The 12,042-nt window shown below is 38.5% G+C and overlaps 1 protein-coding gene across 2 annotated transcripts in view; it reads left to right on the top strand.

Annotated features, from left to right (window-relative positions):
- The first annotated feature begins 7,493 nt into the window (after nucleotides 1-7,493).
- tenm1 (teneurin transmembrane protein 1) overlaps nucleotides 7,494-12,042 on the top strand; it is a 155,502-nt gene continuing 150,953 nt past the window's right edge. For both annotated transcript variants that reach the window (XR_014606269.1, XM_084114746.1), the window contains exon 1: nucleotides 7,494-7,742. The gene's annotated coding sequence lies outside the window, so the exon portion shown is untranslated. The remainder of the gene's footprint in view (nucleotides 7,743-12,042) is intronic.

Below are 12,042 nucleotides of genomic sequence, written 5' to 3'. Positions count from 1 at the left end.
CATATGCCATTCATGGGTTTATCTCCCCCAGAAGTGTAAACATTGAGCCCCCCAGGCATCTAAACATTGAGAGCAGTCCTCTCAGATCCGTCAATCTTTTTCCAGCTCAAACTATAGCGAGAGTTTGGGACATGGCTACTGTAGCAGGAGGAGCCAGAGGGAGTTTAGCCGGTGTGGGATCATGACTAATGCATTACACGGGAAAAGAATTTCAGCTTCGGTTACAGAAGTGCAAGCCAAAATTCGCTGCATTTAGACCTTCAGAGATTAAGCGGGTCATGAACACATCAAAGCGAATGGGACATTGTGATGCAACCCGCTACAGTGGACTCTTCAATACCATACAGCATCATCATGCACCCATTCAGCTTTTAAGGTTTTTATAACCTACATTTCAGTTAATCATTTAGGAGACGGTTTTACAGATGCACCAAAGCGACTTACAGATGAGGAACATCAAAAGCAATGCAACATATGAGTTAAAAATACTTAAATTAGCAGAAATAAGTTAAAAATCTAAATTAGTTAAAAATAGCAGGCATAAAAGTAGAGAGAAAAAAAAAAGATAGGTTATATATATATATAGAAAGTGCTTTTGATTGGTGGTTGTAGTTAAGGTCAAGTGTTTCGTATCATTCCTGACTTTTTGTTCATATGACGTGTAGTTAAAGTTTAGTTTGAATTAAATGACATTAAAATGTAAATTAAAATAAACTATTAATTATTTAAAATTTAAAACCAAGTACACTTGGGTTGTATACTGCACAGCAGCAAATTTCATTCAGATTTTTCTCAATCTGATCATTACTATGCCAGTCTTACTCAGAGAGCAGAGCACTTGAAGTGTGAACTTTAAAGGTTGAAGGGCAGCCTTCTCCTATTTAGTGCTCCTTATATGAAGCTAGATGCCAGAGAAATGCATTACTGCCAATTTATTTTGAATTGGCATGTTATGTTGACAACGTAACAGCAAAACAGTTGTTCATTGGATCAAATGTTGCCTCCTTTGTCTTGTTTGTAGTGAAATGGAAGTTGAGCGCATTCCACTAGGGTATACAGGACCTGAAATGCAGGGTTAATTTATCGGTTTAAAATCTGCTTAAAAGTTGCAATGTAACAGAGGTAGAATTTAGTTTTTTTCTGCACTGTGACATACATCAAAGTGAAATGGTTTATCGAAAAGAAAAAAGTAGGGTGGGTACTTCATTGGTTGTTGATTGGATGGAGGCCGATTGCAAGAAAAGAGCAGGTTTTATACAGACAAAGGCTCGGTTCAAACTGTCAATTTTGTATGAACATGCAACGGGAATCATGCCTGTATTCTAATACCAATAGAGACAGTGACCAATGTAAAGATGGCGACATCCATAAAACTGTAAATGCGTATCACTATAAATACGACAAGAGTTCAATCGAGCAGCAAGTTCATCCGCCAAATCTTCATTAACCGACAGCAGCTTTTATATCTGGGTGGGGAGCGGAGCATTTGAGTTAAGCTTAGAACACAAAACTGACGGGAGCAGCTCCAGTGGAGAACAGTGACTGGATCTCAAACCTTCAGATGACAAACAGCTCATATCTCCATCGCTGTAATTTACAGAAAGTGAAACCACAGAATAAAACACACGGTAGACATGCATTTGTGCAGCGCAGATCGGCTTTCTCGCACTGTATGACGTGACAGACGCAGGACACAATGCAGGTTTTCCGAGAATATGGTTGCGAGTCCTGAAATTTTACAGGTGTGAGTTCGGTTATAGAATGCAATTGTCACTCCCGTAAATAACTGAACTTTGTGTGAACGTAAATGTATTAAGCACTCAAATACAGGACTGAAAACTGTATTGTGTTACTTTGTGATTGAGAAGTCTGGCGTACATCACATAGAGAAGTCTGGTGTTTTACCAGAAGATTGAATTATGACATTTTAAATAAAAATTACAAGGTACAAAAATAAAATAAATAAAATTGATGGTCATTCACAATAAGATCAGTAACATGCATTTGGAAAATAGAAGATTGGGAGAGTATTTAGCATACTCACTTTGTATATAGTAGTAATGCCATTTTGAGCATATCTGTAGACAGTGCATACATCTGTAATGGCTTATTGGATCATTATGGCTGTTTACTGCTGCAGAGATACTAACACAGATGAGACTCAGGGCCAGAACCAAAAGTAGATGTCTTTCTCATTATATGGACACTTGCACACAGTCAAGCCACACACAGATAAACACTCCCAAGAAACCAACTGACAGATCAGAGTGGAACAGGTGCATGCTGGGAGATCTATACAATCAGTTAAGAGAGCAACTGCATGTTGTCAGAGTACAAGCCAACACACACACACACACACACACACACAACCTTCTAATCTTCAGGCTGAAGTCTAATCATCTGTTATTTTCCTGTCATAAATAATGGATCTAAGTGTTCAGCGAGTCACAGATTCACTCTTTTAGATGCTAATGTTAACTTATTCCCCCTGACGATTTAGTCAGCACAGACACACATACACACACATTAGAAAAAAACACAATAAACTACACTGGAAAAACATCTTACAACACAGTCTCGCACATACACACTTTCACCTCAGAAAGTGTGCGTTACTGCTAAATGCATTAAACCCATGTTTAAGCACTCTATCCTATCCATGAAATGGCCTCGTCTGCATAAAATTACCCCCCGAATCCTTCAAATGTGGTCAAAGGCATCCAGTCACAAATAAGAGGCACCACACACTGCTAACAACCTGAAAATTGCAGCAAGTGCCTCTGATGGTTTCTGGAAATTTTTTTTTTTTTTTTTTTTTTTTTACATGGTTCCCAGTTTGATTGCTTTGAACAGCATTTACCTTACACTGTCAACAAGTGACCAGCAACAAGTACAACATACTAGTAAAACCATGCAAATGTGATGGGCAGGCATTATGAGATTGAAAGTGCACACATATTTGCAAAACAATAAAGTATTGCAAAAGAAAAATAAATTATTAAATTAAAAAAATGCAAACAAAAATAATTGAAAAAGAAAAACAAAGTATTGAGAGAGGAAAAATAAGTTTTGTAAAGAAAAATAAAGAATTGCAAAATAAAAATAAAATAGAGCAAAATATATATATATAATTAATGGCAAAGATAAATGAGGGCTGTAAAAGACACTAGTTTGATCCTATTTTATCTCTGCAATAGATTTTTAGCAAAAAGCAAAAAAAAAAAAAAAAAAACCTTTGCCCATACCAACTTATTCATTTGCAACACTCCTTTTATTTTGAATTTCAGTCAGGTGTGAGCTCACAATTTCGTTTTCCCTTTGCGCTCCACTTTTCTGTGCATTTCACTTAGTGTTTGCCTAAGTTAAAGAAGTTAGAGATCAGTTAAAGTGGTGTTGATTATTAGCCTTAGGCTACTCACTAGCGTGAGCTGTCTGAAATAGCAGCTTCTGCTGTTTATTTCTCTCAATGTGCACATTTGTATAGCATTAAAATGTTTATGGTTTCGTTTTGTTATCTAAATGTGTATTAACAGCGTTTGCTTAAAACCTGTTAACCTGCGGGAGGATGCCAGCGCACTGAAGTAATTGTTTATCTTAATTCAAAATTACTGCTAGTTTTGATGTAAAAGAATGTAATTAACTTGACAAATCATACATCATTTAAAAGGTCTAAGAATCAAACTTATTTTTTTTACTTCTATGATCAAGTTCGCTCACCCTCATGTTGTTCCAACCCTGTAAGACTTTCTTTCATCTTCGGAACACAAATTAAGATATTTTTGATTAAATCTGAGAGCTGGCTCACTCCTTCATATAATCTTCTCTGTAACTGAAACTTGCCCGCTCAGAAAGTTAGTAAAGACAATGTTTAAAATAGTCCAAGTGACTACAGTGGCTCAACCATAAGTTTATCAAGCGACGAGAATACTTTTTATAAGCAAAAAACAAACAAAAATAACGACTTTATTCAACTATTCATTTCCTTGGGCCTCTGAGTGAGTTCACGTAGTGTAACAGCACAGCGTTTCTGTGTTGTACGTCAGAACGTAGGCTCACTATTGGCTAACTCTGGTCATGCGTGTGATGCTGGCCAATAGTGAGCCTACGTTCTGACGTACAACCCAGAAGCGCTGCGCTGTTGCACTACGTGAGCTCACTCAGTCCACATTGTTATTGCAGATGAAATATAACACGGATAACATTTAAATAAATATTTTTTTATTTACTTTGATTATTAATCACTCAAACCTTTATCTAAACCTCTCACTGTCGGTCACGCATATTCACCATGTTTTGTAGGGGTTTTTTTTTAACACTTTTTACTCGTGTTTGTTGTTATGAACCGAATCCTCCAAAGCGCAATGGGTTGTGGGCAATATTAGCCTTTGTAGACCCTGACCCAAATGACACTCTAAACACTCGCAATCTTCCTACGAGTGCGCACTTTTGTGACGTGACGCTGCTTTGACTATCAGGAAGAAGTCTGCTGTGGAGCTCGCATCAGTGTGACATCGAGGGCGCATGTCGACTGCAAAGGTGGCGCTCGCGAGCACCCTTCTGAAACCTTAAATGACAAAGGGGACACCCTACATGGACTTAATGGACACCAGCACGTGGCAGCCATTGTAAGTCCACAAGACTGGAAGTGCATATGATGTGTGCCATTTGGGACAGGGCCATAGTGTGCACAGATCCACACTTCGAAACTCTACCGGAAATAGTAGACCATCCGGGGACTTTTGACATACTCTTTTCAACATACTATGCTTTGGGATACACTTATTGTAATCTCAAATATTTAGGATGGATAGAATGGACATTAGGACACAGGGAATGCTTCCCCGCCATTGATGGAAATTTCCGGCTTTCTGTGTTTTCACGGTTATACGGTAGGGGGCACTATTGGGCATCCTCTGAAAGAGTACTGAATCTCCTAAGACATGCGAAGAAGAAGCAGAAACAAGCAATAGGCTCTATGCACGACCGCTTCCGCGTTTTGTCTCAGCCCGCCCAGTTACATCCGGTGCTGCATCGGAAGCCGTTTTTGCATTCGGTGGAGATAATGGTAAATTACACTCACTGTTTACAAGAACTTCCAGCGGTTAACGTGAATGATGTTAACAATATAGTGAGGCAGTTAGCTGTCACACTTTAGAGTAAGAAAGAGAAGGGCTTTAAATTATATATTTCAAGTTACATCAACAACTTTGAGGGTGAGTATTCTCTCATATGATGCGAAATCCGACTAGCGAATCGGTTTCTAAAATCGTTGTCTCCGTTTCTGATAAAATGAATTTGATGAAAGTTTTGCCACTGGTACACTTCGCTATAGAACGCACTATATGGAAGTAAAGACGCTGGCTGAGATTCTACCGGAAATACGTTTGTGCATAGAGCGCATAGCATTTGTAAGCAGGTGCATATGTAAAATAACATGATCATTAACATTAAACCGGATATAAATCAAAACGGCACCATGTTACCGAATGAAATGTTGACCCAGGAAGAGCTATAGGACTGTGCAAGCATTAGGGGTGTTGAAGGACTCGATCTACTCAGTCTCTGTTTTGATCATCGTTCTGAATCCGATCCGGATGTATTTTTTGACAAGAACGCAATTTTCTCAGCTTTTTGCTCAAAATGTTGCTTTTTTTTAATGAAACTTACCCACATTCAAGTGTTGATAAAAAAGAATGCATTAAGCTATATAAAAGGTCTTTTTTTGTTTTTGTTTTTTTAAAGCAGAGGCTCTGTTCTTTCTTCTGATACAGTATATTGCATGTTCAGATATTCATACAAAAAAATATTCTGGGGGCCATGAAACTTTTGTGAAAATGATCAAAAATGCTGGCGATGGCTGGCAACTTTAAAAAAAAATGCTGGTGGAGAAAGAGTTAATTATATCTATATACTTTTTTATTTAATTTTTTCTATTATTATTCTTTGCAAAACTTATTTTTTCTCTCTCTAAAATGTTTTTTTTTTCTTTTCTTTTTTGATCTTTCTTTTGCAATTCTTCATTTTTGTTTGCATATTTTTTTGGCTCAATACTTTTCTTTTGCAATACAAATATCTGTGGCATGGATTTGACTCCATAACATTTAAGTGGCTGAATGTTAGCTCTCCAAATGTTATCAGATATACAGTGATCAGAAATACAAATCTTTAGTGTAGGGTATATTGGAATTGTATAGTTTTACATGCATGATGTGTCTGCAAAATAACTCTGGAATCTTGCCTATGGCACCAAAATGGTCAGAAACGGCTCTGGCTCTAGATCTGCTAGGTCTGTTATTAATGTGTAACACAGCATGTCAGTATAAAGTCCTATTCACACCACCAGAAACTTTGTTGCCACATGTCACCAGCCATGGTTGGTTTCTAGTGGTGAACGTTCCTACTCCTAGGTGTTGATAATGAGCATGTTATTCTGTTTAAAAAGCAAATCAGTTTTAAACAGCGAAATAGCCAGCTTTTATTGAACATGAGCTCAGGTCACCTTAAGAAAGATGCAACACAATGGAAAATGCATTAAATGTTTATATATATATGATTTACTATGACCTTGGCTGATCACAGATATGTTTCCATTGAGTCATTGATATATGTATTGATGTCCAAACACAACAGATTTGTTTCCATTAAGTCTTTGAGCATATTGATCCCAAGTACACACACACACACACACACACACACAGAGAGAGAGAGAGAGAGAGAGAGAGAGAGAGAGAGAGAGAGAGAGAGAGAGAGAGAGAGAGAGAGAGAGAGAAAGAGGCTAGCTATACACATACATATACATAGGCTACATACACAAGTATTTGTTTCTTGGTGGAGACTTTCTTGGAGATTTTCTATTGACTTTGTTTTTTATACCAGGCTAATTTTTTTTTTTTTATCCCCTAACCCTATACCTCAAACCTTTCTGCAGTTTTACATTTTTATTAATACATTATTTAGTATGTTTATTTTTTTTTGGTGTGGGGACCACTGTCTGGTACCCACAATGGAGGTGATTTGGGGTTTAGTCTACACTTGGTGCCTGGCCCACATGCTGAGAAAAGCAAGGGCCCTTATAGGCTACTAACAGCACAAACTCTCAGTAACAGTAATGTTTTTGAAATAACTAGAGGTACTTTTCCAATAACATGTGTTTTATTGTAGATGTTTATCTAACTAGGCCGCAAAACATATTCCTAAACGATTATTGGCAGTGTTTATCCAGTGCAGCAGCGGTGTTATTAGAAAATCAGTCACACTCTGTGGATGTTTCCTCGGCGCGCGCACTGGTCGGACTGAGATTGTGCTCGCTGTGTCGGCCGCTCGCGCCGGTAAACGCGCAACCCGCTCCCCGCTCCTACTGCCACACCCCCTTTCTCACGAGCAACTGAATGGTACGTCCCGGTGATGCCGAACGTGTCAGACAGTAAAAAATCCGTGAAGACTTGAATTTAAATCCTAACCATTCAGAATACGACGCTCCCTCCGCGTGCGAGTGTGCTTGTGTATATGAGTAACGTTACCCGCATCCCGTTTCACTCAGCATCCGCTCTCGCGCATTTCCCAGTAACCGAGCACCGCGCTTCTGCCGTCTCACCGGAGTCACCGCATCTCCGACCGAGGAGCTCTGCTTTCTGAAGGATAAACGCCAGGATTCGGTGCCAGACCCTTTTCCCACATATCTACCAGAGATTAAATGATCTATCCGGGGATTTTACACTGAATCATGCTCAGCGTTGACGAAGGTAAGGAGCAGAACCCCGGTAAACATAACCGGTTCTCCATAACTGCGTGTGTTTGTGGGTGTTTGCTCGTATACGCTGAATACAGACGTGAATCCGGTTTCTCAAACGAATGACTGCAGTCCATAGCTGTCCGTTTTCTAATAAAGTAAACACTTCTATTTTCCTTATCCGATAAGAAATAGAGAAACCGTTATTGAGAAGAAGCTCGGTCATTTTTTTCAACCTGCGCAGCACATCTGTGTAACTGATCCGAGGCTCTCCCAGCTCAGACATCCACAACCATGCAGCCGTTAAAACGGCTTCGGTTCCCATCCATAGCCTACACCGTGAGACTTTCTCGTTTTTAGAGGCGAGCTTTCCCGCCGTCACCGCGCGCATATCATTCTTGACAGTATCGACTGGGCACGAGACACCAATTACCCGCTGCTTGTGAACTTGACTGACTGAATGCGACCTTTACGGTCTTTTACTCTTTAATTGTGATATATATTTCCACGAGTTATGTGCGAGAATACAGCAGACGGGTCTAAATCAGTGTGAGGAGATTTCATGGAGAAATATGAGCACGGTCTCGCGCACGACCGGGTCACCTGCACGTCGCGGCAATTGTACTGGTAAATATTAAAATTTCACGGGATTTTCTCCGTTTTAGCAGCGAATACATACCACCCCACCAGCTGCTCGAATCCTGTGTTTTTCCTGTGTTGTTATTCGCTTCCCCGTTAGTGTGTATGAGTGGTCTGCGACACATCTGTGCATTATTCACTCAGTTTCCCTTAGAGAGAAACCGCTGCTAACATTAATAGAGTTGGTCGGGAGTTTAAGTGGCCATGCTTTTGATTTAATTTTTATGATTATACCAGATGAGAAGGTGGGGCACAAGATTTTGTGTGTCATATAATTCAACACTAAATAAAGAATTTATAGTATTATAGGCAAAAAATACCAGGGCACTCCACTTCTTTGCATGTGTGTGTGTGTGTGTGTGTGTGTATAGGCTCATCAGGATCATTATTTATTAATCTTAAAATGATTAACAAATAATTGTAATATTGATTGGATTTAATTATACTAATAATACTAGGTCTACTGCTTTTGTTTTAAATTTTAGCATTTGTATCCCTATGCAAGGAAAAATCTTATTTTACCTCCTCAGGACCCTCTTTTCAATATTTTACTCAGAAATGTGTCCCACGTACATTTTCACGATACAGAAACCGCACACACGCAAATAATAGATTTATTTGCATATTTAAACAACTCAGTAGTTTAACATAATTTTATGTCTTTCTTTAAAACAGCAATTGCATGTGTTAAAACCCACAATATTAAAGGGAATATATTGAAGCAGACTGCAGCATAAATTACATTTACACAGATGATCTCCAAAAAACATGAGTTTAATTAGTTTAATTTGACTACTTAATGTAGCCTATATGGCTCTGGATTTTCTAGGTATACTTATGAGAATGAATATTTGACAGATTTTTAAGAATTTTGTTTGGCTGCAGATAGTTGTAAGTAAAGAAGATATGTTTGCTACTATTGCCCATCCCTCAACATTACATAAAATCAGGCAAAGTGTGATTGGTGTTTTAATATGTCGGTCAAACGGCCCATTCATTTCTGAATTGAGGGTTCTTTAAGCTACGGTATACACCAAATGTAATGCTGATGGTCAAAACTTTGGTTTGTGATACTAACAGTCTTTGTCTAGTGAGAGCAACAGGGTACGCTATATAGTCGAGCATTTACAAAGAAAGTACCAGCATTTGATGAGAGTTTCTGGTACAGTATTGTCGGTATCCGCATTGCCGTGTTATGGCCCACGTTGAACACTGACTAATATAAAATGTGTACATTTTTGTGTGTAATGGTGCTATAATATGTATTTTTTAGCATGGTGATGGTGCATTAGTTTAATACTTTTTTTATATTACAACACAAATCCAAGTTTGGGTTAAATCGCAGCCTTGCTCTATCATTAACGTGCCCTCATGTAAGACTCAGTTTGCTCCAGGCACATTATCTCAGCAAGTGGTTAACAGTAAGTTGTGAAAAGCAAGTGCTAAATGGCACGTATGAGCATGCAGTATTTTTGTGCTAGAAAATGGTGTGTTTGTTGATATGTCAGTCTGCCGTAGGTGAATTAGTCTGAATTTGTTGTGACTTCTAGAATCTTGTAATTATGCTGAAATATCTCTGAAATGCAAAACCTCACACTGCCTACTTTATTAGAAAATGCCACTAAATTAAATGTAAAATGCCTTATTATTTTTGCAATTTTTTCTCCTGACCTTTTGATTTATATGTAAGGCTGCCCATATTTAAGAAATTTCTATTACCAGGGATATTAAAGTTTGTCAGTCTGGCGCCGTAGTCCTCTGAATCGAAGCAAGGCCTTGCATTCTGTACTGGCAGCTAATTTCTTCATCTTGTGTGGATTGTTGGGATTGGGAACATAAATCCAATACGTTAGATGATCAACATTAGATTATTAGACCTTAAAGGCACAATATGTAACTTTTTTGCTTTAAAATGAGCAAAAATCACTATATCTACGTTATATATTTTTTTTGTTGTGTACTTACATTATCCCGACTGTTTCCAACAACTTTCAAACCAGGAGAAATTTTAATTTAATTTTTAGACACGGCACGTTTCTTTATTTCCGTTTTGTCGCAGTCAATGGCGTCATATCCGCGTTGTCCCTGGTTTCCGCTTGTACTGCCATGGTAACCAGAGCTATGAGCAGAGCCCTCTGATTAACCAAAGCGACAGACGCATACAACTGTGGAGTTCGCAATGTCTATTTGCACGCTGTTGTTGTTTTGTTCAAACATTACGGACCATGGCAAGCAGACTTTGGATAAAAAAGGAGAACTAAAACGAGAATCAATATCAGCGCGGTGTTTTCGAGATGCCGAGAGCTCCCATAGACAGTATATAAACAAGAGCTCCACGTCCGAGACTTCAACCGCTCCTACATGTACTTATTAAACAGGTGAGCACATTTACATAAAACTAATCAATGTTATATAGTTCAACAATGATAAAATGTTAGAATATGATCTGTATGTTATTCTAATGTTGATCTAGCTTACTGCTAGTCTCATACAGACAAACTAACACATACTTTTCAACACATTCAAATGCAGTTTAGTGTGCTAATGTAATGTTAGACTAGGTGAAACAGCGCTGCGTTACCTCACAAGTTTAATTTGTCTAATAAACTGACCTGTGAGTAGTAATTCTGCGTGTAGTTCAATAGAATGAAATGTCCGTATTCCTTTTATATCCGCGGGACTCGCGTCGCGTGTGGAGCTGATAGCTGTCTCTTAGCAATCCCGAACTGCTTCATATCACAGTCATGATAAAAGCATCGATGTATTCAGTCATCCATAAACATTATTAGATCGGCCGGCTTGACGTTGACGACAACATCCATAATTCTTAGCATGTGTTGCGTCATCAAACTACGCCTTTGTTATTGTAAAGAGGTTAGCGACCCCTAGTGGCGAAAAATTCCATACTGTACGTTTAATGGAGTGCCATATTTGACATTAGAGATGTTTGTGTTACTCATATTCTCATGTATTTCTAAAAATATATGCTACAGTACACCTTTCTTTTCCCCTTTCGTCTGTCCCTGTCTTTGTCTCTTTCTCCTTATGATGTCAAGATTTAGCAGGGACGGTAGCTACCCACTCTGGCATTAACCCCCTGCTATGCCTCACCCTCTCTTAACAATAGAGGTAAAGACCCGGAGGGGTTCCTGCCTGCTCTCTCCCACTCTCAGCAAATGCTACAGTACTGCGTTCAGCTTTCATTAACGCCATACTCACTGGGAGAGAGCGAATACTGAGAGTTCTTAGCTTTCTGACAGGCTCCACCGGCTTGAGAAGCTAATACATCATAGGCGTGCAGCTAGTGCAGCCCAGGGGTACTATTGTTCGACGTTTAACATTTATTAACCGACATTTTTAGAAAAAAATTGTTGCAATAGTAATCAAATAATTTCCAGTTGAAAATTACAATGCTGGATGCATATTTTAACAAACGCTTGCAGTGAGGTGTGGATATTAGTGGTTGACTGATATATTGACCAATGTGCAGACGCCCATTCTTTGTCTGCATTAGTTTACCATCTTTGTTCAACAGTTCTATCTAATAATAGATACTTTTGTGTAATACTTTTTAATGCAAGTAATCAGAAAATTCAGATGAATACATTTTATAAACCACACAAACAAATATTTCCAATTTCAGTATTTTAGCAAAAATATGTAAATTTAATTTA

Source organism: Abramis brama, assembly GCF_963993115.1.
Source record: "Abramis brama genome assembly, chromosome: 5".
NCBI classification, from domain to species: Eukaryota; Metazoa; Chordata; class Actinopteri; order Cypriniformes; family Leuciscidae; genus Abramis; species Abramis brama.
Note: the sequence above shows the minus strand (reverse complement) of the source record. Positions and strands in the feature narration are given on the sequence as shown.